A 23,295-nucleotide genomic window follows, 5' to 3' on the forward strand; every position below is an offset into this window, starting at 1 on the left:
GTTTTCGATACGAAAATTGTTTCGAGTATTGTTGTTTTCGTCGCTAAATTCTGCAGAACTATTGAAATTTTGTACAAAGAACTCTAGAACTATGCCATATCTATCAAGAACTCTGAAAAAAATATATCTTTCTGAAAAAAAGGGTGCCAACTTCACAGTAAGTGAAAAGATTTTCTCATTAAAATGCAATTATCTCGTAAACTATTAGCTGCACAAAAAAACGTTACTTGGATTTTCGAAAGAACTCTTGGAGCTCTGTTCAGAACTGTGCTCAGAACTCTTGTACTTATTTACATTTTGCGGAAATTGCCAAAGAACGTTTTCGATACGAAACTTTTTTCGAATATTGTTGTTTTCTTCGCTAAATTCAGCAGAACTATTGAAATTTTGTACAAAGAACTCTAGAACTATGCCATATCTATCAAGAACTCTGAAAAAAATGTATATTTCTCGAAAAAGGGGTGCTAACTTCACACGACTCGCCACGACGTTGGCCCGTCGCGTTGGGGGAGAGAAATGTCCTGGCGTGGCCACAAGCGCCGAAACGAAGAGGAAGAACGAAAGACCAGCGAAGGCGGTGAGGAAACGTCAGCCAATAGCTGGCTGACAAGGACCACGCCGCGCCAGGAGCAGGAAGCGAATATAAGCGCTGCTCCTGCCTGCCTCAGCCGGACATTAGTGCTCAGATCGGCTCAGTATACGGACATTAGTACTCGGTGTCGGGACATTAGTGAAACGAATTCGTGGAGTGTGAAGAAGAGCTAGTAGTGATCCTTAACAGTTGCTTGTCTGGACCTGTCTATAGCCCATGTAGTGGGACGCGAAATTGAAGTGTCACCCATCCACCAGTGTCAGCCCAGTTTGCAGGTGAATATAAGTTTAATTTAGTGTTTTATTCACGTATTTTGTAATGTTTGTGAATTATCTAAAGTTTTGTATTTATTTTTGTTTCATGTACGGAGAGGGCGGCGCAACGAACGCAGACAGCATCTTCACTGCCGGGACCAGAGAGAAAATCGCTGGCCACTATACGTCGCGGGTCGACAGCCAAAGAGCAACAGAAGATTCTGAAACCGAGTTGTTGCGTCGTGCTTCTAAAAACTGAAAAAAAATAAGAATTTGTAATGTTTCTACAACAATGACGTCATAGAAAGTTTAATCGTGTAGTAAATGTTCAGTCCTATCTTGTCAAGGCTCATGTTCACGTCTATATGTAGTACATATGAAGATAATAAACTAGTGTATTACAAAAGTTTAAATACGTGTTCTGAGAATTTATTTATGAAGAATTATATTAAGGAAGAAGTATTATTGATTTATTTGACAAGATTATTAATTTTTGACAACGTTCATCGCGAGTTTGAGTCTTAACAGTTTATTCAATGTGGTTTTAATATTTATTAAAGCAGATAACTTGCATTAATATAATTTCTGAGAAGAAACAAACGACATCTAAATTGAAAAAACTTTGCGCAAACCAATTGGACTGAGTGACGTAATTCTGCGCATATGACTCAAATGATGATGTTTTAATTAGTTTCGTTCAAGAACCATTCAGAGACAACTTTAAAAAGAATTTAAATAATTTTGAAGTGTTTTGTAACTGACGTAGGTGACGAAGTCTGCACATGGTCATATGTCAAAAGAAAATCATTTATACAAAACTTACGTCGTTACACTACACCCATCGTTTGCAACAACTATTCATAGATCTCCAAGTTAAGTATTGTTAATCTGCTTTATGGAAATATAACTACTAATGTTATTTGCTTGCATTATTGTATAGCATTCCGAGAACGCTGCATCCCCTAGGTACCCTATACGAGACAAGTGAGCGAGACCCAAGAACATATACAGATTGTTGTAATAATGCATACACAAGGTATAAAACGGCAGTGCCGTAGTTGGAGCCACATGCTTGGGACATTCCTTTTCGGGAATCGTTAGGGAATTCAATATTCCGAGATCCACAGTGTCAAGAGTGTGCCAAGAATACCAAATTTCGATCATTACCTCGCACCAAGGACAACGCAGCGGCCGACCGCCTTCATCTAAGGATCGAGAGTAGCAGTGTTTGCGTAGAGTTGTCAGTGCTAGCAGACAAGCAACACAGTGAGATATAACGGCAGAAATCAATGTGGGACTCACGACAAACGTATACTTTAGGACTGTGCGGCGACATGTGCGTTAATGGGCTATGGCAGCAGACGGCTGAGCCAAATGCCTTTGATAACAGCATTACATTGCCTGCAGCACCTCTCTTGGGCTCGTCATCATTTCGGTAGGACCACAGGCGACTGGAATACAGTGACTTGGTCAGGTAAGTTCAGATTTCAGTTGGAAGAGCTGAGGGCAAGGGTTCGAGTATGGCGCAGACCCCACGAAGCCATGGATCAAGTTGTCAACAAGGCATTGTGCAAGCTGGTGATGGCTCCATAATGGTGTAGTATGCCTTACGCGGAATATACTGGGTCCTCCACTAAACCGATCAATGACTGTAAATGGCTATGTTCGGCTTCTTGGAGGTCACCTGAAACCAGTTATGAACATGATGTTCCCAAAGAACGATATCATTTGATCAGGCCACAGATTTTCGCGATTGGTTTGAAGAACGTTCTGGGCAATTCGAGTGAATGATTTGGCCATCCAGATCGCCCGACATGAACCCCATACAACGTTATATGGGACATAATACTTTCGTAGCTATAGAGACGGCAAAGCATGGCTCAGTATTTCTTGCAGAGGAGTTCCAACAACTTGTGGAGTCCATGCGACGTATAGTAGCTTTACTTCGACGAGAAAAATGAGATCCGACAAGATCTTAGGAGGTACTGTAACACCTACAACGCCTCTCGGTGTTAATAAACCAAAATAGCTCCCAAATTAGCTCCCTTGCCCTCGAAATATAAATTCAGAAAATGTCCCAAGCCCCTGCACAAGTAGTAATTTACGAAATAGAAATAAGAGACAAATAGAGGGAAATCTATAGTAGAAAAATAATAGAAAAAGAAAAGAATTTTAATCATAAATTTTGGAAGCATGGAAGGGGGGGGGAGATAGAAATTGTTAAATTATTAGTTATTCTTATATATGAGAAAATCAATATTATAGTCACAGAACGTAGGTCTTGAACACCAAAGATAGCGTTTACTAAAGTATAAATAGACATACAATGCAATTATGATACTCCAGTCTCTATCCTCTAGTCTGTTCGAAGTCAATTAGGACGTACAGCTTTAGGAAGCAACAATAGGAGCTTTATTAAACCAGGGCGCAAGAATAAATCCCGACGAGATTGTTTTTTTGGGAAGCATTAATTTCAGATCAGAATGAGAACTTTCGTCATATTAGAGGAACGGGAAGGTGATCAATAATCTCTGACTTTAACGTCACTTTGTGTGAAGATTTAAATATTTTACGGAATTAACGATTTTTGGACAGATTCGGACTTTGTAATGTGATAGTGGAAAAGCTTTACTTCACGCGACTAGTAATCATAGTTCGTGACAGTTTATGGATATTAAACGGGAACAATCTTTTTATCGAAAGTGACAGAACATGTTTTAGTATCTCTGATATTGACTGGATTCCAGATTAGATACTTATTCAAAGAACCCCTTTGAATGCGATCGTGTAAATGAACTGATTTATTAATAATTATTGTTAAATAAAATAACGTGTTAATTTGAAACTGACTATTCGTCTTGAACTTCGATTTAGGTTCATAAATAATTAGGTTACGTGATTTTCACCAAGAATAAACTGCAGACTAGTAACTGAAACAAGTGAACGAGAATCTATTGAAAACACTAGTATCAATTTACTTATGCTCTTTTTCCTTCAGAACTTGGAAGACAATACGTGTAGTGACTCACTGGAGTTAATTTAAGAACTAGCCGGGATAAAACAAAACCCCTCAATAGCAGTCAATGTATAGATAAATTAACATTCCTACTTTAATGCAAGATACGGAAGTCGGGATAGAAAAAAGGGGCGCTACAGTACTCCAGTACTGGTAGATGTAGGTGTAGATACGCACGTGGCGGGGCGGGGGCCGGGCAGCCCAGTTCGACAGCCTCGTCGCTGCCGTCGGCGCACTGTGGGATGCCGTCGCACGCGTTGTAGATGGCGATGCACTCTCCGGACTCCCGGCACTCGAACTGGTACCGACTGCACCTCCGTCCTGCAAAACAACACCGCCATGCACTGTTTGCATCTTTCTCTCTGGAAATGTGACAGACCAGTCTGGAAAGCGTGTGTACAACAACAGATGGGTACGACAACTCTCGGTTCATTGAGAGAAAGTCGTCGCCCAGATACCCTTTTAACAAGGTAATCATAACTTCAGAACCAGTAATCTCTACATTTTGAATGATGTAATATGCAAATAATTACGAAATAGTGTCATATCAAACCTATGACACTTGGTCAGTTGGTAGGAACATCTATATTAATTTACATGTTATGAAATCCTGTTATGCCATATTGGTCATTTTTCGTTCTGTCGACCAAAATACTTGAAGCTACATTTGGAACAACATGAGAACTACTATTATCCATCTTTGTAACTAAAGTACAGGTAACATAATCTACTAATTTTCAAATAATTATGAGACCTTGCGAAATAATGCAACACAAGACATATAAACAATACTCACCAAAAGCTCCCAAATGTACCGGGTGATCAAAAAGTCAGTATAAATTTGAAAACTTAACAAACCACGGAATAATGTAGATAGAGAGGTAAAAACTGACACATACTTGGAATGACATGGGGTTTTATTAAAAAAAAAAAAAAAAAAACAACGTTCACAAAATGCCCGACAGATGGCGCTGGATAGCAAAACGTCAGTGACTACGCATGACAATCGTGTATAAAAGGAGCTGTAATAATAGAGAGAATCAGATGCGCCAGATGTCGCAGCATGTTGACGTTACCTGGAAAGGCGCTTTTAGTGAAGCTGTATTATCAGAATGGGGAATGTGCTAGTTCAGCATTACGATGCTATCGCCGTAGGAAAGGCGGGTAAAGGTCCGTTGACAAATGCAGCTGTGGCGAGAATGATTGGTTCAAATGGCTCTGAGCACTATGGGACCTAACTTCTGAGGTCATCAGTCCCCTAGAACTTAGAACTACTTAAACCTAACTAACCTAAGGACATCACGCACATCCATGCCCGAGGCAGGATTCGAATCTGCGACCGTAGCGGTCGCGCGGTTCCAGACTGAAGCGCCTAGAACAGCTTGGCCACACCGGCCGGCGGCGAGAATGATTTCGAAGTTCGAAGCCACGGGTTGTTTAGATGATAGACCCCGTAGTGGCCGACCGAGCACAAGGCGTAACGCTGCTGAGACAGTTCAGGAAGAAATGGAGACTGTAGCGGGTTCGTCTATGCACGGGGGAGTCGGCGCTCGTGCAGTCGCACGTCGCACCGGCATTCCATACACTACTGTTTGGTTGGCACTTAGGCGTGCCCTCCGATGCTATCCGTACAAAATCCATCGGCATCATGAAGTGTTACCTGGCGATTTAGTGAAGCGGAGGGCATTTGCGGTGTGAGCGTTTCAAAAGATGGCGGGAGATGACGATTGGTTGAGTAAAGTGTGGACCGACAAAGCTCATTTCACGCTCCGAGGGTCTGTCAACGCCCACAACTGCAGAATTTGGGCTACCGAAAATCCTAGAACTGTCGTGGAAACTCCACTGCACGACGAGAAAGCCACCGTATGGCTTGGATTTACCACATCTACCGTTATCGGGCATTTTTTTTCTTCGAGGAAATGCGTGATTCTGGTTTTGTAACTGCTACCGTGACGGGTGAGAGGTACGCCGATATGTTACAGAATCGCATCATCCCCAGCCTGGCTGATAAACACTTGCTGGAACGTACGATGGCGCTCCACCACATGTTGCTAGACGCGTGAAAGATATCTTGCGCGCGTCGTTTGGTGGTGATCGTGTACTCAGCCACCACTTTCGTCATGCTTGGCCTCCCAGATCCCCAGACCTCAGTCCGTGCGATTATTGGCTTTGAGTTTACCTGATTTCGCAAGTGGATCGTGATCGACCGACATCTATAGGGATGCTGAAAGACAACATCCGATGCCAATGCCTCACCATAACTCTGGACATGCTTTACAGTCCTGTTCACAACATTATTCCTCGACTACAGCTATTGTTGAGGAATGATGGTGGACATATTGAGCATTTCCTGTAAAGAACATCATGTTTGCTTTGTCTTACTTTGTTATGCTAATTATTGCTATTCTGATCAGATGAAGCGCCATCTGTCGGACATTTTTTGAACTTTTGTATTTTTTTGGTTCTAATAAAACCTTATGTCATTCCAAGCATGTGTGTTAATTTGTACCTCTCTATCTACATTATCCCCCCCATGAACCATGGACCTTGCCGTTGGTGGGGAGGCTTGCGTGCCTCAGCGATACAGATGGCCGTACCGTAGGTGCAACCACAACGGAGGGGTATCTGTTGAGAGGCCAGACAAACGTGTGGTTCCTGAAGAGGGGCAGCAGCCTTTTCAGTAGTTGATGAGGCAACAGTCTGGATGATTGACTGACCTGGCCTTGCAACATTAACCAAAACGGGCTTGCTGTGCTGGTACTGCGGACGGCTGAAAGCAAGGGGAAACTACGGCCGTAATTTTTCCCGAGGGCATGCAGCTTTACTGTGTGGATAAATGATGATGGCGTCCTCTTGGGTAAAATATTCCGGAGGTAAAATAGTCCCCCATTCGGATCTCCGGGCGGGGACTACTCAAGAGGACGTCGTTATCAGGAAAAAGAAAACTGGCGTTCTACGGATCGGCGCGTGGAACGTCAGATCCCTTAACCGGGCAGGTAGATTAGAAAATTTAAAAAGGGAAATGGATAGGTTGAAGTTAGATATAGTGGGAATTAGCGAAGTTCGGTGGCAGGAGGAAAAAGACATTTTGTCAGGTGAATACAGGGTTATAAACACCAAATCAAATAGGGGTAATGCAGGAGTAGTTTTAATAATGAATAAAAAAATAGGTTTGCGGGTAAGTTACTACGAACAGCATAGTGAACGCATTATTGTGGCCAAGATAGACACGAAGCCCACGCCTACTACAGTAGTAGAAGTTTATATGCCAACTAGCTCTGCAGATGATGAAGAAATTGAAGAAATGTATGATGAGATAAAAGAAATTATTCAGATAGTGAAGGGAGACGAAAATTTAATAGTCATGGGTGACTGGAATTCGACAATAGGAAAAGGGAGAGAAGGAAACATAGTAGGTGAAAATGGATTGGGGCTAAGAAATGAAAGAGGACGCCGCCTAGTAGAGTTTTGCACAGAGCATAACTTAATCATAGCTAACACTTGGTTCAAGAATCATGAAAGAAGGTTGTATACATGGAAGAATCCTGGAGATACTAGAAGGTATCAGATAGATTATATAATGGTAAGACAGAGATTTAGGAGCCAGGTTTTAAATTGTAAGACACTTCCAGGGGCAGATGTGGACTCTGACCACGATCTATTGGTTATGAACTGTAGATTAAAACTGAAGAAACTGCAAAAAGGTGGGAATTTAAGGAGATGGGACCTGTACAAACTGAAAGCACCAGAGGTTGTACAGAGTTTCAGGGAGAGCATAAGGGAACAATTGACAAGGATGGAGGAAAGAAGTACAGCAGGAGGAGGATGGGTAGCTCTGAGGGATGAAGTAGTGAAGGCAGCAGAGCATCAAGTAGGTAAAAAGACGAGGGCTAGTAGAACTCCTTGGATAACAGAAGAAATATTGAACTTAACTGATGAAAGGAGAAAATATAAAAATGCAGTAAATGAAGCAGGCAAAAAGGAATATAGACGTCTCAAAAATGAGATCGACAGGAAGTGCAAAATGGCTAAGCAGGGATGGCTAGAGGACAAATGTAAGGATGTAGAGGCTTATCTCACTAGGTGTAAGATAGATACTGCCTACAGGAAAATTAAAGAGACCTTTGGAGAAAAGAGAACCACTTATATGAATATCAAGAGCTCAGATGGAAACCCAGTTCTAAGCAAAGAAGGGAAAGCAGAAAGGTGGAAGGAGTATATAGAAGGTATATACAAGGGCGATGTACTTGAGGACAATATTATGGAAATGGAAGAGGATGTAGATGAAGATGAAATGGGAGATACGATACTGCGTGAAGAGTCTACAGAGCACTGAAAGATCTGAGTCGAAACAAGGCCCCGGGAGTAGACAACATTCCATTAGAACTACTGACGGCCTTGGGAGAGCCAGTCCTGACAAAACTCTACCATCTGGTGAGCGCAAGATGTATGAGACAGGCGAAATACCCTCAGACTTCAAGAAGAATATAATAATTCCACTCCCAAAGAAAGCAGGTGTTGACAGATGTGAAAATTACCGAACTGAAAGTTTAAAATGTCACAGCTGCAAAATACTAACGCGAATTCTTTACAGACGAATGAAAAAACTGGTGGAAGCCGACCTCGGGGAAGATCAGTTTCGATTCCGTAGAAATGTTGGAACACGTGAGGCAATACTGACCTTACGTCGTATCTTAGAAGAAAGATTAAGGAAAGGCAAACCTACGTTTCTAGCATTTGTAGACTTAGGAAAGCTTTTGACAATGTTGACTGGAATACTCTCTTTCAAATTCTAAAGGTGGCAGGGGTAAAATACAGGGAACGAAAGGTTATTTACAATTTATAGAGAAACCAGATGGCAGTTATAAGAGTCGAGGGGCATGAAAGGGAGGCAGTGGTTGGGAAGGGAGTGAGACAGGGTTGTAGGCTCTCCCCGATGTTATTCAATCTGTATATTGAGCAAGCAGTAAAGGAAACAAAAGAAAAATTCGGAGTAGGTATTAAAATCCATGGAGAAGAAATAAAAACTTTGAGGTTCGCCAGTGGCATTGTAATTCTGTCAGAGACAGCAAAGGACTTGGAAGAGCAATTGAACGGAATGGACAGTGTCTTGAAAGGAGGATATAAGATGAACATCAACAAAAGCAAAATGAGGTTAATGGAATGCGGTCGAATTAAGTCGGGTGATGCTGAGGGAATTAGATTAGGAAATGAGACACTTAAAGTAGTAAAGGAGTTTTGCTATTTGGGGAGCAAAATAACTGATGATGGTCGAAGTAGAGAAGATATAAAATGTATACTGGCAATGGCAAGGAAAGTGTTTCTGAAGAAGAGAAATTTGTTAACATCGAGTATAGATTTAAGTGTCAGGAAGTCGTTTCTGAAAGTATTTGTATAGAGTGTAGCCATGTATGGAAGTGAAACATGAACGATAAATAGTTTGGACAAGAAGAGAATAGAAGCTTTTGAAATGTGGTGCTACAGAAGAATGCTGAAGATTAGGTGGGTAGATCACATAACTAATGATGAAGTATTGAATGGAATTGGGGAGAAGAGGAGTATGTGGCACAACTTGACAAAAAGAAGGGACCGGTTAGTAGGACATGTTCTGAGGCATCAAGGGATCACAAATTTAGCATTGGAGGGCAGCGTGGAGGGTAAAAATCGTAGAGGGAGACCAAGAGATGAATACACTAAGCAGATTCAGAAGGATGTGGGTTGCAGTAAGTACTGGGAGATGAAGAAGCTTGCACAGGATAGCGTAGCATGGAGAGCTGCATCAAATCAGTCTCAGGACTGAAGGCCACAACAACAACAACAACATCTGCATTATTCCGCGATTTATTCAGTTTTCAAATTTATACTGACTCTTTGACCACCCGGTACATCGAAAACATGGTAGGAACACTGCGCTTAATCTTGCTATCGTTAACGAAATGGTTCGGTCTGCTTATAAGAAATACCCCAAACAAACATACTCATTTCATTACAGTGAACAGAGCACAAATGAAAACTGGATTTATATTAAGGCGAGGGAGGAGAGGGGAACTTGATTTCTATTGGTTGAGAGGTTCGCCGACAAGATATTAGGAGGTACCCCAGTACTTTGATCGCCTCACTGTAGATGTAGGTGTAGATACGCACGTGGAAGGGCGGGAGCTGCGCAGCCCAGTTCGACAGCCTCGTCGCTGCTGTCGGCGCACTGCGGGAGATTTCAGGGAGGGTCCTTGGCTTACCAGAACAATTCACCCTTTGTCCCAAAACTGTCGCTGTGATTCAACGACCATGCCACATGCCTGTGGGAGGGGAAAGGGGAGGGGTCCTGTGATATTTGTGTACAATAACAATAGGCCCTTTGTTCTTGTATGATGACTGACACTATTATTCCCATCTGTAAGTCCACTTATTTCTTTAATACCCAAGATTTTGTCTCTATTCGGTTTTACCCCCATCCTACTCACTTCCCTCCAGTACCAAATTAACTACTTCCTGAGGCCTCAGAATGGGCCACTATCACCGAATCTCTGCTCTTGTTAAGTTAAACCTTCTCCTCCATTCAGTATCTCTGAACATGTTATCCATTCTACACACATAACCGTCAGCATCCGTTTGAAACCATGCTTTCCAAAAGCTGATTATCTTCTTCTATGAACTGATTTTCATCTATGTCTCACTCCCATACAAGATTACACTTCAAGATAATACTGTGTAACAGAGGTCCTAGCACTTAAATTTATACTCAATTTCAACAAATTGATCTTTTCAAGTGATGCTTCTTTTACTGTTGCCAGTCTGCATTTTACATCATCTCTACTTCAGCCGTTATCATTTATTTTACCGCCCAAATAACAAAACTCAGCTACTACTTCTAGTGTGTCCTTTCTTAATGTAATTCCCTGATTCCATTCGGTTCCATACCACTACCATTATTATAATTTTGTTGATATCTTATGATCATCTTATATATAGATGTTAAATTTTTTCTTTCATCCAGAAACTCGTCTTTTGCTATTGTCGATCTCTATGTTATATCCTTCGGCCTTCGTCAGTAATAAGCGATGTTGTTGTTGTGGTCTTCAGTCCAGAGACTGGTTTGATGCAGCTCTCCATGCTACTCTATTCTGTGCAAGCTGCTTCATCTCACAGTATTTACTGCAACCTACATCCTTCTGAATCTGCTTAGTGTATTCATCTCTTGGTCTCCCTCTGCGATTTTTACCCTCCATGCTGCCCTCCAATGCTAAATTTGTGATCCCTTGATGCCTCAGAACATGTCCTACCAATCGATCCCTTCTTCTAGTTAAGTTGTGCCACAAACTTCTCTTCTCCCCAATCCTATTCAATACCTCCTCATTAGTTATATGATCTACCCGTCTAATCTTCAGCATTCTTCTGTAGCACCACATTTCGAAAGCTTCTATTCTCTTCTTGTCTAAACTATTTATCGTCCATGTTTCACTTCCATACATGGCTACACTCCATACAAATACTTTCAGAAACGACTTTCTGACACTTAAATCAATACTCGACGTTAACAAATTTCTCTTCTTCAGAAACGCTTCCCTTGCCATTGCCAGTATACATTTTATATCCTCTTTACTTCGACCATCATCAGTTATTTTGCTCCCCAAATAGCAAAACTCCTTTACTACTTTAAGTGTCTCATTTCCCAATCTAATTCCCTCAACATCACCCGATTTAATTCGACTACATTCCATTATCCTCGTTTTGCTTTTGTTGATGTTCATCTTATATCCTCCTTTCAAGACATTGTCCATTCCGTTCAACTGCTCTTCCAAGTCCTTGCTGTCTCTGACAGAATTACAATGTCATTGGCGAACCTCAAAGTTTTTATTTCTTCTCCATGGATTTTAATACCTACTCCGAATTTTTCTTTTGTTTCCTTTACTGCTTGCTCAATATACAGATTGAATAACATCGGGGACAGGCTACAACCATGTCTCACTCCCTTCCCAACCATTGCTTCCCTTTCATGTCCCTCGACTCTTATAACTGCCATCTGGTTTCTGTACGAATTGTAAAAAGCCTTTCGCTCCCTGTATTTTACCCCTGCCACCTTTAGAATTTGAAAGAGAGTATTCCAATCAACATTGTCAAAAGCTTTCTCTAAGTCTACAAATGCTAGAAACTTAGGTTTGCCTTTCCTTAATCTCTCTTCTAAGATAAGTCGTAGAGTCAGTGTTGCCTTACGTGTTCCAATATTTCTATGGAATCCAAACTGATCTTCCCCGAGGTCGTTTTCTACCGATACAAACAGAAAAAGTCCTTTACTACTGTTACTGTCTCATTCCATTCCATTTCATGACAGGTTGATGTTTATCTTACACGCTATTTTCAAGAAACCATCCATTTCGTTCAGCTGATCTTCCAAGTCCTGTATCATCTGTGGTAGGACTGCAACGTCATCTGCAAACCTCAAAGTTTTTATTTCTGCTCCGTGTTCTTTAACCCCTTTTTAAATTTCTCCTTGATTTCCTTTCCCAATTTTCAATCTACAGGGTGTATGTCACCACCCTACCTCACTCTTTTCTGAACTACCGCCTCCCTTTCATGTCCTTCGACTTTTAGAACTGCAGAATACTTAATGTACAAATTATAGACCAACCTTATTTTATCCCACCTATCTTCTAATTTACGAAGAGTATAATCCTGTCAATAATGTCTAAAGCCTTCTTTAAATCTACTAATGTTATTCACTTAGATTTGCTTTTTTCCTGTCTTGTAAGACAACTAGTAACGTGAGTACTGCCGCTCATGTTCCTAAATTTCTCTGTAATCCGAACTAATCTTCCACAGAGTCGACTTGTACTCCTCTTTTCATTTTCCTGTAGATCATTTTTGTCATTGTTTTTCAACCATTACTTATGAAAATGTTGAAACCGAAAGATTGACACGTATCAGCATTTGCTTTCTCTGGAATTAGGATTATTACATTCTTTTCGAATGTTTAGTTACTTTATCTGTCTCATATATCTTGAACACCAGATGGAATAGTGTTGTCATGGTTGGATCTCGTAAGGGTCTCAATAATTCTGAGGGAATGCATTTAACTCCAGATGTCTTTTTCGTGTTAGGTCTTTAACCATTCTGCAAAAATTGTTACATACAATTTCCAAGCCTCTAGATACACACATTCAAAGGACTACACTTGCGTTTTTTATTTTAATTGAGACAGTGGTCGTAAGTTCATTACAGTCTGACTAAATAGATGGCCATTTGTTTATGTAGCTACAGACTTAATTAACTATTCAGTTGATTTTGCTAGATACACATTTAAGTGTTTTGTATATGCATGCCTGTGGGTGTGTAGGATAACATATATAACCTGACTGATGCTTGATGGAATTTTAATTATGCAAGCTTGTGCAATAGTAATAATGCATCCATGCAAGCTTGAGCACGTATGCTAACAACAGGGCGGCTTGCACAAGCTAAGCGTCAGTTGAGAAACATGTTTTGTAGATATCCCGTCGAGCAATCTAAAATACATCGTATGTGAATTGCTGGAAGGTTCTTTATTCGTGATTATGAAAGCCAGCATTTTCTGTACCAGGGGTGGCCCAAAACTTCGTTCACAAGCTGTGGCCTGGCCCATGTGCCCTAGTGCTCAGCCCGGCTGCACATTTTCCCCATCATCACGCCACATTGTCTGAGCAGGAGGGTGGTGTGGGGGGGGGGGGTGGCAGGAGTGGAAACTGTGAAAGCGCCTATTTAAACGGCAATGCAGTAACACTGCATACGTCTCGGTTTCATATTTCCCAGAAACATAGTTTGCAGACGAAGCAAATTTTCAGTATCATACAATTATTTTTGGCACGCTGGGGACATAATAGAATTTTTATGCAGTACAAATTGTCAGTATATACACTGACGCACTCGGGTTACCATATGACCATGGCATACTTACTTTCATATTCGAAAAAAAGTTCTTCACACACATATATATTGACTGAAACTGTGTAGTACTTCTGCAACCTCATTATGGAGACGTGGGAACATTACCCAAGGAAAAAAAAATGTGCACATCCTCGACAATTTCAACGTAAAAGAATCTGTCGTCAAAACGGGAATTACATAGACCATTTAGTTATACCGACTCATGCACAGGGGCGCTCACAACTGAAATGGCAAACGATCTCGAGAACAGCTCGAAAAGAGATATAAGATTGGCAGTCTCCTCAAATTCGTTCGAGGCAATAACAAATTCCTCAAACCATGAGTTTTCTTTAATGTTAATCAACTTAGGAAACTGGAATGTTTGTCAGACTTTGTCCCTTCTACAACGCGATTTTCGTTGTAAAAGCGTCTCCATCAAATAAAAATGGGTTGTTTCTCACCTTGCAGTGTCTTACTGTGGGCAGTGTGCAGTCCAGTCCATTTAAAATGCTAGGTATGCAACCCATTTCGAATGTTTTAGTGAGTTTTATTCGAAAAATCATCCTAGGCATGCCCTTTGACTTAACCAACGTATTTTGCAGTAATATATAAGGTTCCCATACTCTTCGCTCAATTCCACTGAAGACAGTGGACGTGACGGTGGACTACTGTGTGCAACTTCAGAAAATGTACTATTTGCGCTTAGAATTCTCATCACTCTCGTTTGTCATTCCCATTCATTTTTAAAGGCTAGATCGTTAGATTGGCTCATGTTCTTCCAAACAAGAGCTGTGAACGTCATTCGTGGTACAAAAAAATAGTGAAGGGTAAAAAACGCTGACACCGTGATTCTACCGAACTGAGGAGAGTTGTGCCGACCGAAAACTGCCACACCGCAATACCAAACGAAATGTCGCGCTGTAACGAGCACAGTACTTCCGGGAAGAACTGAGCAACGGCGAGACAGGCCGAGCCTCGGCCCGCACGTGCAGCACGGGTGCGGTTTGGCATGCCACGGCCGGCGCTGATCTATGGCGTATACAGTGTGTCTCTCGTAAGAATCATCAGGCGTGCTTTCGCTGGTGTTTCGGCAGATTTTTGAAATTTTATTTTTGCAGTGTGTAGCTGGGCTCAGCCCTATCAAATACTGCTCGTCAGTCCCCCATGTGACACCCACTGTCGACGGAAAGCATCGGTTTGTTACCCTTTACAGACGAAATAATTTTTTAAAGCTACGTTTTACGTGCCCAGTCGATAGAGCGGTCCTAATGTAGTCTAGTCCTGTATTCGGTTTATCGGTGTTGTTAACAGAAGCAGTAAAACACGAAGGACAACCAAAAGGGACTGTTCCGCTCATTTCAACTGTAACCCTATATATAATAACATGAAACTTTTTTAAAAAATCTGTCAGTGTGATACAATTATGGTATTTTAATTGTAAAAACGTTCCAGTGCATTAAAAAAATTTCTTTACATGAGCAAAGTATTAAACATCTAAAGAAGGTAGAAATCATAACACACACGATGAACAATATGAACAATAATAAAGCCGACAAACTGCAGAGGCGGATTCCTGACTGGAAATGGAGGGAAAAAGGTCCATGGAACGTAAGTCCGGAAATGCATTGTTGCCACGGTAGGTGACGCTGACGAATGACATTTACTCTGGCCATGTGCTGTGTGTTCCTTGCGTGCTGTAGGCTGTGTGATTGACGCAGCGTACTGCAAGCAACAGAATCGTCTGGTATTCATGACGGGAACAAGCCGAAATGGTGTTTGTGTACGACCAAGCTGATGGAAACGTTCGAGAGGCAACACGGCCATGCCAAAACATGCACCCTCACGGACACAAACCATATCACGCAATATTTCAATGTGATCGCGGGTCCTTTCAGACAGACGAACGTGTAGGGAGGCGATAGACTGTGCGTGCATCAGTTTTGCAGTTTTGGAGGATCGGTTCCCATAGGATATTGAGACGAACCCTAGTAGAAGCTCCAGGCAAGTGGCCCGCCAACATGGTGCAAGCGGAAGTACAATGAGTATACTGCAAGACAACCGCTACTATCAAATGGTTCAAATGGCTCTGAGCACTATGGGACTTAACATCTATGGTCATCAGTCCCCTAGAACTACTTAAACCTAACTAACCTAAGGACATCTCACGCAACCGCTACTATCCCTATCGCCTGCAATCCCATGTAGGCAACTTTGAACGTCTGTTGTGACGTGGATGTGATGCAGCTCTGTACTGTGTTCCGGACGATTTGTTGTCGTTGCATGCACACCGTCCATTTCCGGGCACATGTTCACAGGACCTTTCTTCTCCATTTCCAGTCACCAATACGTCCCTGCAGTTTGTTGGTTTTATTAATGTTCACCTTGTATAAAAGCGGTAGGCCTGTTCCATCCAGTCAAGAGGGTGTTTTCCCTCAGTGTATTTCAGTGTCAAAATCACAAGCATTTACCACAAGTAAACATTTTTCCTCTTCCTCCTTTTGCACCCACACACATTTCGTAAAAACCATGTAGTACATTGCTGGCACGTTTATCCAGGGAAGCTGTCTATAACACTTGTTACTGCTCGTTTCATATCTTCCTTAAACCATGAAGCACATGGCTCTTTTCTGTAGTATATACGGGCCATGTGAAAAGAAACTAAGAAAACGTGTTCTCTATAATTTCGCAGTAAAACATCAATTAAACTAATAATTTGAGTGAGCGGGAATAGCCACACGTGTCCTGCTATCTATATCCGAATCCCGCTCCAGCTACTGCCAGGTCTGGGTGCTGACGAGTCCTCTCCATTTGGCCCGGTCCTCCCACCACTTTTCTTCCTCCACCTGCTGCCATGTCACACCTCTCCTTTCTACAGATATTCTCACTCCCATTTTCCACCGTGTTCTTGGGCGCCCTCTAGGTCTTTTTTCCATCCATCTTTAGTTCTTCCATTGTTTTGGGGAGTCTCTGCCCATGCATCCTCTTAACATGGCCATACCATCTTAATCTCTTTCTTTCAATATCTTCTCTCATACTTTCTTGTTTGAAGTCCTTTCTAATCTCTACATTCCTTACTCTGTCCATTCTTGTTTTCCCTTAACTGCTCTGAGAAATTTCATTTCCCATGCTTGCAGTCTGCTCTAGTCCCTTTATGTCATTGTCCATGTTTCTCCACCATAGGTGACAATAGGGAAGTAATAATTCTTACATATAAGTAGTTTTGCTTTTTCTGAAACTTACTTATTCCAAATCAGGTGTTTTATTGTTTGGTAGAAATTTCCTCCCTCCTGTAACCTCCTATTAATTTCGTTAGTTATTCTTCCATCTCTAGATATTTCACTCCCTAAGTAAGTGAAACTTTCTACCATTTTGAGGGGTTCTCCACTCAAGGTAATACCTCCGTTGATCCCTTTCTCTCTCCCGAATACCATTACTTCACTCTTATCTTTATTTATTTTTAATCCATACCTTTTCATCATTTCCTTCCACGCATCAAGCTGTAAATGTACATCTATCTCTTTATCACCCCATAGTACCATATCATCTGCAAAAATCATCTTTTTGTCTTTTTCTTTTACTATATCTTTAACTGCTCTATTCATTCCCTCCATCACAACATTAAAAAGGGCAGTACTTCGTCGCTTAAGTCGTTGACTTATTTCGAAGTATTCAGAGTTCCCCAATGGTGTTCTAATTCTACAATTGTGTCCTCTGTACATTGTCTTTATAACATTAATGCATCCATCTTCTATATCTATCTTCTTCTTTTCTTCCCAGAGTCTTTCCCTGTCCACTGAGTCATATGCCTTTTCTATGTCTATAAAAACCATTATCACCCTTTTGTTATAGTCCCAATTTTTTCCATCAGTTGACGGATGGAAAATATCAGGTCGATCGTGCTTCTTCCTTTCCTAAACCCATGCTGTTCTTCACTCAGCTCCTTTTCTATCTTCCACTTATTCACTTTAGGTGGTGGTTGTTGTTGGGATGTTTAAGGGGGACTAAGCAGCTAAGGTCATCAGTCCCCCATTCCAAAAACAGGCGAGACATAAATGCACGAAGCAGGTAAAACCCCAAGGGGAAGGAGACTCCCCCCCAGGCCCTAAAAGAACACAAATGCGGTAACGAACACTACAGACACGAAGAGTACAGATGAACACCAGACAAAAGGAATCAGAAGAAAAGAAGATGGCCCGAGACTGGTTGACTGACCACAACAACAAAAAAGGGATAGAGTCAACCAACCGACTACACACTAAAATCTGCAACCAAATATGAGAGACTCGAGGACAAGAGACACACAAAGGGAAAGGAGCAGGACCTCCCTAAATGGAACCATAAAAAGGACTACCACGGATAAAATGTAAAACATTGTCAGCCATGGAGGCATCGTCGCATAAAATGAAAGGCAAAGTGCCCGGGAGATTAAAAGACTGCCGGAGGGTGCGCAGTCGGGGACACTCCAATAAAATGTGGGCGACCGTCAGCCGGGACCCACACCGACACAGGGGAGGGATCCCCCTGACGCAAAAGATGGCCGTGCGTCAGGTAGGTATGGCCGATGCGCAGCCGACACAGGATTACAGAGTCCCTGCGAGAAGCCCGCAGGGAGGAGCGCCACACATCGGTCGTCTCCTTGACAGCCCGCAATTTATTCGCGGCTGTCATGCCACGCCACTCAACAGACCACATCCCAAGCACCTTACGGCGCAACACCAGCTGCTGATCGCGAGCAGTAAGGCCGATCTCCAAAGCTGGGGCGTCGATCGCCCCTTTGGCCAGCCTGTCAACACGTTCGTTCCCCGGGATGCCAATGTGACCTGGCGTCCAAACAAAGACCACCGAACGACCAGAGCGGGTAATGGTGGAAACAGACTCCCGAATAGAGGACACTAGAGGAGAAGAGCGATAGCAGCGGTCGATGGCCTGGAGGCTGCTCAGGGAGTCACTGCAGATGACGATGGATGGACCTGATCAGGAACGCATATGCTCAAGAGCGCGCAATATGGCCACCAGCTCTGCAGTAAAAATACTGCAGCCAGCCGGCAAGGAGCGCTGTTCAACATGGGCAGTGTGAGCAAAAGCGTAGGCAGTGCGACCATCAACCAGGGAACCATCAGTGTAGACAGGCTCACAGCCCGGAAATGAGGCGAGGAGCGCAAGAAAACGGCGACGGAGGGCCACAGGCGGAACCGAGTCCTTGGGTCCCTGTGCCCAGTCCAGACGGACGGACGGCCGGGGCAAACACCAGGGAGGCGTAGGTGCACGGACCCGGAAGGGAGGCAGAAGAGGGAATGACCCCAGTTACGACAGCAGGGACTGGACGCGGACAGCTATGGAAAGCCCAGACCTAGGTCGCCATTCGGGCAGATGGAGGACCACGGCAGGGACAAGCAGGCGATGATTGGGATGGCCAGGCGAGCAATGCATGTGGACAGCATAGTCGGCGAGCAGTCGATGGCGGCGAATCCGCAGCGGGGGAACCCTGGCCTCCACCAGTAGACTATCCACGGGGCTCATACGGAAAGCGCCAGTTGCAAGCCGAACCCCACAGTGGTGTATGGGGTCCAACAACTTCAACACTGAGGGTGATGCAGACCCATAGGCCAGGCTCCCATAATCGAGCTGGGACTGCACAAGGGCTCTGTACAATCTCAGCAGCGTGCAGCGATCTGCACCCCAAGACGTGTGGCTAAGGCAGTGGAGGGTGTTGAGGTGCCGCCAGCATTTTTGCTTCAGCTGAGTAATATGAGTAACCCATGTGAGCCGGGCATCAAACACAAGTCCCAAGAAGCGGCAAGTGTCCACCATTCCAAGCAGGTGGCCGTCGAGGTAAAGTTCAAGATGAGGGTGGACCCTCTGACGCCTGCAGAAGTGCATAACTCGAGTCTTGGCTGCAGAGAACTGAAAACCATGAGTCAGAGCCCATGATGCTGCCTTGCGAATGGCGACTTGAAGCCTGCGGTCGGCAACTCCCGTAGTCGTGGAGCTAAATGAGATGCAGAAGTCGTCGGCATACAAAGAAGGAGACACCGACGACCCCACGGCTGCAGCCAGACCATTAATGGCCATGAGAAATAAGGAGACGCTCAACACTGAGCCCTGCGGGACCCCATTTTCCTGTATATAAGATGAACTACAGGCGGCACCCACTTGCACCCGGAAAGAGCGGCGCAATAAAAAGGTTTGAAGAAAAGCCAGGAGCCGACCACGAAGACCCCACTCATGCAACGTGGCGAGGATGTGATGCCTCCATGTGGTGTCATACGCCTTCCGCAGATCGAAAAACACAGCAACGAGATGCTGACGTTGGGCAAAGGCCGTATGAATAGCAGATTCCAGCCGCACCAAATTGTCCGTGGCAGACCGGCCCCGATGGAAGCCACCCTGGGATGGAGCGAGGAGACCGCGCGACTCAAGGACCCAACACAAACGCCACCCCACCATACGTTCGAGCAATTTGCACAAAACGTTGGTGAGGGTAATGGGACGATAGCTGTCCACCACCAATGGGTCCGCACCGGGCTTCAAGATGGGGACAATAACACCCTCTCGCCATTGCGACGGGAACACGCCTTCGCTCCAAATGCGATTAAATATCGCGAGAATGTGTCTCTGGCAGTCCCTGGAGAGATGCTTCAGCATCTGCGCGTGGATGCAGTCTGGTCCTGGTGCTGTATCAGGGCAATCGGCGAGGGCAGCGAGGAATTCCCTCTCGCTGAAAGGAGCATTGTATTTTTCAGAACGACACATGTGGAATGAGAACGGCGTCCGCTCGGCTTGCTCCTTTAGAGAGCGAAAGGCGGGGGGATAAGATGCAGTCGCAGAGCTCTTAGCAAAATGCGCGGCAAGCCGTTCAGCAATGGCGGCAACGTCCGTGCAGACAGCGCCGTCCAAGGAGAGCCCAGGGACACCCATAGGGGTCTGGTATCCATAAATCCGCCGGATCCGGGACCACACGAGCGAGGGGAGACATGGGAGCCCAAGGATGAGACATACCTCTCCCAGCACTCCTGCTTACGCCGTGCAATAAGACGACGGGCCAAGGCACGGAGCCTCTTAAAGGCGATGAGGGTCTCGAGAGACGGGTGCCGCCTATGACGCTGGAGAGCCTGCCGACGGTCGCGAATAGCCTCAGCAATCTCCGGCGACCACCAGGGTACAGCCTTCCTCCGAGGGAGGCCAGAAGAATGGGGGATGGCAGCCTCGGCCGCTGAAATGATGGACGTGGTTAAATCACGGACCACCTCGTCAATGTCACCCTGTGGGGGAGACTCAATGGTTGCAGCGGAAGTAAAATCCGGGCAGTCAGCCCTGTGGGAAGCCCAGCGGGGCAGGCATCCACAAGAATGACACTGGGGCAGTGACAAATAGATGGGAAAATGGTCACTACCACACAGGTCAGGATGCACTCTCCAGTGGAGGGATGGGACAAGTCCAGGGCTGCAAATAGAGAGATCAATGGCCCAGAACGAGCCATGGGCCTCACTGAAATGCGTGGAAGCACCGGTGCTCAAGAGGCTAAGGTCGAGCTGAGCCAACACATGCTCCACAGCCTGACCGCGGTCATTGGAGACAGTCCCACCCCAGAGAGGGTTGTGGGCACTGAAATCGCCCAGAAGCAGCAAAGGTGGCGGGAGTTGAGCCAGCAGTGCAGCCAAGACATGTCGGGGGAGCTCCCCATCTGGAGGAATGTAAACAGAGCAAACAGTAATAGCCGGCGAGAGCTCAACCCTGGCAGCGACTGCCTCTAAAGGCGTCAGAAGGGGTACTGGCGAGCTACAGACAGAGTGGTGAACAAAGAGGCAAACCCCACCTGACGCTCGTTGACAGGCAGTGCGGTTCTTATAGTATCCCCGATAACCGCGAAGGGCGGGGGTCCGCATTGCCGGAAACCAAGTTTCCTGCAGAGCAATGCAGAGAACAGGGGAAACACTCAGAAGCATCCGGAGCTCAGGCAGGTGGCGGAAATAACCGCCGCAGTTCCACTGGAGAACGGAAGCAGGAAGGGACTGGGAGGGTGTGAATGCGACTAAGAGGCAGACAGCGCCTCAGAGCCAACTGCCGCCACCGGGGGAGAGTCAGCTGAGTCCATAGGAGAGGCCCCCAAGGGTTCCGTGAGGGCGAGATCTGCAGCAGAGGCGAGGATCTCCACCTCATCCCCGGAGCCAGGACTATGTACAGCAGGCGGTACTGAAACCGCCGGAACGTCCTTCTTCTTGGACACCTTCCGTTCCTTCTTCTCACGTCGGCCCTTAGGGTGAGAGGGCTGGGAGAGCTGCTCTGAAGGAGCGTCGGAGGCTGACGACGACGCAGAAGCCCTACGACCAGCAGGTGGCGGAACCTTCAGCCACTGGCTGACATCCGGCTGGGTAGGAGAAGAAACGGAGGAAGGGAGAGCCCCGAGGGACCCCTTCCATGAGAGAGGAACCGGCAGAGGCAACGCCGGCGGAGAAGGAGGGGGAGGGATCGAGCTCCCCGGTTTTGGAGGAGATGTCACTCCCGAAGTAAGTGTGGGGGGAGCGACAGAAGAGGGTTTGCCCCCAACTGCTAAGGGGGCAACAGAGGAAGGCTTGCCCCCAGGCATGAGGGGGGCAGACAGAGATACATGGCCCCGAGGGCCCACTGAAGGCGGCACAGATGGGGCGACAACCGTTGCTCACGTGGGCGACGATAACGTGGCTGCAGTATAAGATGTTCGAATGGAAGCAGGATACAACCTTTCATATTTCAGTTTTGCCTCTCGATAAGTAAGCCGGTCCAGAGTCTTAAATTCCATGATCTTCCGCTCCTTATGAAGAACGGGGCAATCCGGCGAGCGTGGAGAGTGGTGCTCCCCACAGTTGACACATACAGGCGGAGGCGCACATGGAGAATCGGGATGAGATGGGCGTCTGCAATCTCGACATGTAGCGCTGGATGGGCAACAGGAGGACATATGCCCAAACTTCCAGCACTGGAAGCACCGCATCGGGGGAGGGACGTATGGCTTGACGTCGCAACGGTAAACCATCACCTTGACCTTCTCGGGCAAGACATCACCCTCGAAGGCCAAGATAAAGGCACCGGTGGCCACCCTGTTAGTCTTGGGTCCTCTATGTACACGACGGACAAAATGGACACCACGTCGTTCCAAGTCGGCTCTCAGCTCGTCATCGGATTGTAACAAGAGGTCACGATGGTAAATAATCCCCTGGACCATATTTAAGCTACTGTGGGGAGTGACGGTAACAGGGACGTCACCCAGCTTATCACACAAGAGCATCGCTCGTGACTGGGCTGGGGAGGACGTCTTGAGGAGGATGGACCCATTCCTCATTTTAGACAACCCCGCCACTTCCCCAAACTTATCCTCCAGGTGTTCCACAAAAAACAGAGGCTTTGTCGTAAGAAAGGAGTCACCATCAGTCCTGCTGCAGACAAGGTATTGGGGTACGTAAGGCTCCCGCTTGGCACTAGATCGGCGTCCTTCCCATGGCGCAGCCAACGAGGTGAATGACTGAGGGTCATATTGCGCAGCATCAAAGTCTACTCTA

At 45.1% G+C, this 23,295-nt stretch overlaps 1 protein-coding gene across 1 annotated transcript in view; it reads right to left on the minus strand.

Annotated features, from left to right (window-relative positions):
* The window catches only part of LOC124802718 (transcription factor mef2A-like), a 619,300-nt gene that overhangs the window by 163,777 nt on the left and 432,228 nt on the right, over positions 1 to 23,295 (minus strand). Inside the window, exon 2 of the mRNA XM_047263686.1 lies at positions 4,040 to 4,183. The gene's annotated coding sequence lies outside the window, so the exon portion shown is untranslated. The remainder of the gene's footprint in view (positions 1 to 4,039; positions 4,184 to 23,295) is intronic.

The sequence above is a fragment of the Schistocerca piceifrons genome, chromosome 6 (genome assembly GCF_021461385.2).
Source record: "Schistocerca piceifrons isolate TAMUIC-IGC-003096 chromosome 6, iqSchPice1.1, whole genome shotgun sequence".
Classification (NCBI taxonomy): Eukaryota; Metazoa; Arthropoda; class Insecta; order Orthoptera; family Acrididae; genus Schistocerca; species Schistocerca piceifrons.